This window comes from Mustela lutreola, chromosome 8, assembly GCF_030435805.1.
Source record: "Mustela lutreola isolate mMusLut2 chromosome 8, mMusLut2.pri, whole genome shotgun sequence".
NCBI lineage: Eukaryota > Metazoa > Chordata > Mammalia > Carnivora > Mustelidae > Mustela > Mustela lutreola.
The window spans coordinates 103,546,284-103,552,725 of record NC_081297.1 but is presented as its reverse complement, the minus strand read 5'-3'; the positions used below and the strand labels follow the sequence as shown (position 1 = coordinate 103,552,725).

General features: G+C 45.7%; 1 pseudogene; it reads right to left on the bottom strand.

Moving 5' to 3' along the window:
- Positions 1 to 3,759: 3,759 nt before the first annotated feature.
- Positions 3,760 to 4,491, bottom strand: LOC131839815 (cell division cycle-associated protein 3-like; annotated as a pseudogene).
- Between the last annotated feature and the right edge of the window lie 1,951 nt (positions 4,492 to 6,442).

Sequence of the window (6,442 nt, the reverse complement as noted above, 5' to 3'; positions counted from 1 at the left end):
AGAAAGGGCAGAGGGAGAGGGTGGGGGAATCTTAAGCAGGCTCCCCAATGAGCAGGGAGCCGGAAGCAGGGCTCCATCCCAGGACCTTGAGATCTTGACCTGAGCCAAAATCAAGTCAGCTGCTCAACCCACTGAGCCATCCAGGCACCCCATTATTATATTCTTCTTTTAAAAAACAGTCTAAAAATCGACTTTTCCATCCCCTTCACTTAATATATTTAAAGATTTTTATTTTATTTTATTTATTTGACAGACAGATCACAAGTAGGCAGAGAGGCAGGCAGAGAGAGAGGGGGAAGCAAGCTCCCCGCTGAGCAGAGAGCCCAATGTGGGGCTCGATCCCAGGACCCTGGGATCATGACCTGAGCCAAAGGCAGAGGCTTTAACCCACTGAGCCACCCAGGTGCCCCTCACTTAATACATTTAAAATAATGTCAAGTTAGCCTCCCAGGAAGCACACAGCCTCATTCTTGCCATGCCCATGGCGTTTCATACTTCCCCTCTCTTGGCTCTGATGACACGGGACTGTATGTTAATTGTCTGTGTACTTCTCTTTCTCGGTCTCTCCCAGGGGGCCGTGAACTCTTAAAGGCAGGGGTCACTGATTCTTCACTGTTGTCTGCCTGGCGCAGGTGCAATGCTAACACAGAATTGATGCACCATCGGTATTTGTTGAATGGGTAGGTGGCTGGACAGATATAGGGTAGGGGCCTGTCCTGAAGGCAGCCAGCTAAGTGGGACCAAAATCCCAGCCCCTAGGTTTCTATCATTGACTTCTCGCATCCTTCTTCCTCCTGACAGAATTTCGAGGGACTGCTTAAGGAATAGGTTGCATAGAAACTATGCTCAAGTGGCAAAGCCTCATTCACAGCTATCAGTCCCTAAGGAAGAGCTCTTTGTCATGTCCATAGAGACTTGGCCCACCCACCTGGGTAACTTTGGAGAGGAAGGGTAGAGGTGTCCTTATTTATTCATTACCTACCTACGTCAGGCACTTGTGCGTATAATATTCTCACTTCATTCTTCCAGCCATACTGTAAGGTGGGTATCATTATACCCATGATTACAGATGAAAAAATGGAGTTTCAGAGAGATGACAAACCTTGACCAAGTTACAGGTGACAAGAGGTGGCTCCCAGGCTTACTCTAGGGCCATCTGGCACCAATGCCCAAGCACGTTCCTTCTACCACATACTCCATGCTCAGACACAGAATGCTGTGACCTGAAAGGAACTCTAGAGGTTGTCCACATAATCCAACTTTTGCAATTAAAATAATTTTCTAAAAAAAAAAGAACGAATGAACGAACGAGCAAACTTTGGAACATTCCTCTTGCCAAATAGGATTTTGCAAATCATGATTTTGCCAAGAGAAACAAAGAATGCTCAATGATCCTTTAAGTCTATAATTGATTGAGCAACTCTTAAATTTAGCCAGGAACTTTTTGGCTGGCTAAAAAGTGAGGCATGCCCGGCCATTTTACACACCCAGGGCATTCTGGCTCTGCTCTCCATTACCTACGGATGACTTCTGTTTGTTTCCAAGGATCACTCCCTGACCTGCTTCACCAGTCTTTAGTGCTGCTACCTGAGTCATCTCAGTTAATCCTGACTGTGACCCCAGGAAGAATGTAATATCGGTAATCCCATCTGATCTTCAGGAAGATAGCAACTTCCTCACAGTGACTCTGACTGGTGAACCTGGATTGGGATCCAGCTCTGTGTGAATCCAGAATCAGTGCTTTTACCACACCTTGATGAACCTCCCTTCCAGGCAACACTGCCGTCAAGCTGTGATGAACCAGGCACCCTGAGCTCTCATTAGCTCATATTATTGCCTCCCGCTGGGCAGCAACTCTTGTTGGCTTGAGGCATGTGCCCAGTCCATCTCCAGAGTCACAGATCCCTTTCATAATTAGAAAAGATTTCCTTTGTCTGGATTCTTTCTTTCTTTTTAAAGACATTTTCCTTGGAAAGACTCACCTTTGTTAAGCAAAGGCAGAGAATTCTTTCTGGTTTTCGATAAGGGCACTTGGGGAAAAAATATACAGATCCTTTAACATTAGTGGCTGTTACCAAATGGTTCTAGAGTATAAGCAGAATGGTTGAGGTTGAAGCCATTTTTGTGAGTTCTCAGTGAACAAAATCAATTTGGTGAGATTTATGTCCTGCCTAGAACTTCACCAGCACTCACTGTTCATTTGTTTTTAAATTAAAAGGATTTATTTCTTAGGTAACCCAAATATAAACAGACAGTAGAAAACACCCTCGGGACTGAACTGGTGAAGTAGTGATATATGCAAACAGCTGCCAGAGAAATTTCTGGAAGTTCTGTTTATGATCCCTCCTTTTGGGAGATGAGGAAACGAAAGCAGATGTAGGCCTGTGGAATATTTTACAGAGGATTGTTTATGATTATGTCACCTTGAGTAGAAGGGATATAAAAGAGATGCTTGAGGTTTCCTTTGGAATGTAGGATGAATGGGGGCTAATCTGGCCTTGGTGAACAAGACGGGACCACACAGACTCCCAAGCCAGAACCAATTAGAGAAGGGGGTTAGTGAGAAACTGATCCAGCTCGTATGGATAGCACAGAGTGTGTGTGTGTGTGCACGCGCGCACGTGCAGCATGCATTGGTGCACAAAGCCCTAAACAAAGACTCTCCCCTTTGAAGGGGGGGATTCTGCAGTGACGTCTACAAGTTCTGACTGGACCCTTTACAGCTTCCCACATAGAAAAAGCAACCAAGAATAGGGACTCTGTCAGTCCAGGCTGCCCTAAAAAGGTAACTAATAAATAGCACATCCATCCCAAGGAAGAATAGCCAGGCTGGAGGGGCATACTTGCCGCCAAAGATCATGGAACGTGTGTGACGGGAGGGGATGGGAGTGGACAGGACAGGGTGCCAAGTACTTTCTAGCACACCTCTGAGTCTGTCACGTTTTCTTTTTAAACAGTCTGTTGTATGTGATTAGATCTTACTACATGGGTGGGCTGAGAAGGATTTTTTTGTTATCTTTTTCTTTCTATAAAAACATCTCCAAAAACACACACACACACAAAAACAAAAAACAAAACATCTCCAGGGGCACCTGGGTGACTCAGTGGGCTGCTGAAGCGGCTGCCTTCCGCTCAGGTCATGATCTCGGGGTTCTGGGATCGAGAATCAATCGGGCTATCTGCTCAGCAGAGCCTCCTTCTCCCTCCCCCTCTGCCTGCCTCTCTGCTTTCTTGTGATGGCTCTCACTCTCTCTCTCTGTCAAATTAAAAAAAAAAAAAAAAAAAAAATCTCCAGCTAACTCAGAGATGTCATCAGCAATGTAGCACTAGACAATTCAGGAGACTGCCCACTTTCTGCCTTTGCTACTAACTAGTTATGTGACCTTAAGCAAGTCACTTCAGCTCTGCGCTTCAGATGTGTTAGCAGTAAAAGGAGTGGACCCATAAAAAGAAGATTTCTAAGGTCCTCGTCAATGCTACAATTTATAGGGCCAACTTTCCTATAAAATTCAAGTTTTTTTCTGTTTATATGTTGTTTTTCTTTTTCTTTTTTTCATTTAAAACCACCTCCTTTAATATACCAGAAACACATGAGACACAAAGAAAGCCCAAGAAAACGCTCAGTCCTGGAGTTGGTAGTTTGGGGGAGGTTGGGGGTTGGAAGACAACGAGGCTTTCTAGTCACCCAGGGAAAGAAGGGATTGAGAGGACACAAGATCACGAGGCCCCTGTGAACCCAGTGCTGGGGCTATGCGCCCTCTAGTTCTCCACCAAGCTTGGAAAGTGCTGATTTTCCTAGTCCTGGTCCTGCTCCCATACTTGGCCCCCAGTTTTCAAAAGTCATCTGGTTCCCAGAATGGCCCCTTCCTTTCGTTCCCTAGCATTTTCACTCAAGGAAGAAGGCTGCTTCCCCTGTGGGGGTGTCATAGTCCCAGGGGAGTTATCTTATGGTGAGGGGACAGCTCCCTAGTGCCTTGCCATCCACTATCCACCTATTAGGCTCAGAACGTGATGATCAGGGAGTCTCAGGGTCTTTTAAGGGCTCATCCAAGCCCTGGCTGGCCAAGGGGTTTCTGAGGGCTGTCCTGCTTTCTCCTTGCAGGATACCTGCTTGGAGGGAAGCTCAGTCTGGCCCCCAGGTGGCATCTGGTCCTCAAAGGAAAACTGGGTGCCTGAGGCAAGTCCAACCTAGAAGGTGAAGTAGCCTGCAGAGGCAGAGCAGGCTCTGGGGAGAGATCCATGTGGGGGGCTTTGGTCTCAAATTCTTCACCCAGCGGTTCACCAGTCGGCTTGGGGGCTCTCCGCTGCTGGTCTTCATAGGTGTCCATGCAATGTCAAGGGTAGGAGAGCAGGGATCTGGGTCTTGGCCTAATTAGGACCCTCCAGCTGCTACCCTGCTTGTAGGGTTGGCTCTGGTGAGCTCTCTGGCTGGATGGGAGCATGCAGGACGCTGGCACTAGGTGAACTGGGGTCTACCACTCCAGCCAGAGGTCACACTGGAGTGACTGGGACACACTTGGCCCAGCCCATCTGAACCAGGGGGACTCAGGTGGAGCAGGGCCTGGCCTAGGGTGAGGAGGAACGGCTGGGCCCCAGTTCCTCTTTTGGGTGCACAGCAGTTCGAGCTTCAACTCCCAACACTGAGTTTCAAAACCCCATATGTTGTATTTCAATGTCCAAAAATGAAATTTGGTAAAGGATTAGTGGTTTGGTTGTGGTGGAAAATATGCGCCTAGAATGGATGGTTTCAGCCTGGACGATTTCCCCACCTCCTTTCACAGTTCCTAGCAATAAGGAAGTTTCTACATTCTGTAAGCTGAGCCTTGCCAAGTCTACACCTACCTTCTTAAACATTTTTGGAGGATTCCTCAGATTATTCCTTCATTAAACCTTTATTCCTTTTAAATGTAACCTTTATTAAGTAGTCTCATCGCCTTGGATCCTCATTTAGATCTTACCGCATTTTAAGGAAATACGATACTGAGTGAAACCAAACTCTACATAATTACTTATCTCACCTCATTATAACTTACCTGTTTCCCAAACTGCCTTGCCAACTCAGTTGTGTGCCCTTGAAGGCAGAAATCATGTTTTATTTATTTTTCCATTCCCTACTGCTGAGTTTAGTGTTCTGACTCAAGACTCGCTTTTTGAATAAAAGATAATTAATTCATCACAGTCAACCCATGAGTTACAACTGGGATTTGGCCCACTACCTGCATGCACTGTCAAGAAGGGTGAGTAGTGGGGGGGTCATGAGGTTTGCCTGAAAGCCTTCCCAGGCTCCTTGTCCCTCCCCATTCACACAGTCTGTGGTGATGGAACAGGTCTGTATCAAAAAGGGTAACTCCAGATGATTGTAATATACACATTTCCCATCTTCCTGAGGAAAAAAGAAACACATACTCAAAATTTGTGCATTTTCCAGGTGTTCCTACCCAGAGCTCTGGGCTCTGAGGCTCCTGGGCTGCTTGAAGACACTCTAGCCAAATTATGGAAGCTGCCCAAGTGTCCATTGGCTGATGAATGGATAAAGAAAATGTGCTGTACATCCAACAGAAGCTACTCAGCTGTAACAAAGAGTGAACTCTTTGCAACAGCATGGATAGAGCTAGAGAGTATCATGCTAAGTGAAATAAGTCAGAGAAGGACAAATACCCATGATTCCACTCACATGTAGAATTTAAGAAACAAAATGAATGAGCAAAGGGAAAAAAGAATGTCCAAACCAAGAAACAAGGCTCTTCACTGTAGAGAACAAAGGGTTCCCCAAGGGGAGGCAAGTGGGGGGGGGCGTGAAATAGGTGATGGGGGTTATAGAGGGCGCTCGTTGTGATCCATGTTGCATGGAAGTGTTAAATCACTATATTGTAGACCTAATACTCATGTTATTACACTGTATGTTAGCTCGCTAGAATTAAAATTTAAACTTAAAAAAAAAGAGAGAGAGAGAGGCAGGGTGGTCCAATGAGTTGGGAAGGAGTGGAGACCAGCCTCTCTCCCACTGTACATGGGGGAGACAAAGGGAAAATTATATGTCCTTCTCTGAATGCCTGCTGCCCTCTCACGCCCAGCTGAAGTCTCATGCACCGGGAACGAGCATACTTTCAAGGTCAGTTTGTCTACACAGACATGCTAAGAAAAAGGGGAGTAGAGGACTATTTCATAAAAATAAGTCTACCAACCTGCCTTTCAAGCATCAAATAATACAGAACTGTTCACAAAGAAACTTTGCCAAGAGAAGTAAATCTCAAATATTTGGAAATATGCCATTTTTAAAAATGGCATGAAGTAGAAACATTTGGGTTGAGCGTTAATTAGAAACAAACCGGAGCATCTATTAACATTATGGAAGTTTGAGATCTTCAGCTCAAATACCATCTCTGGGAGGGCTTTCCTGAACCCTGATTTAAAGCAGCCTCCTGAAAAGAAAGAAAGAAAG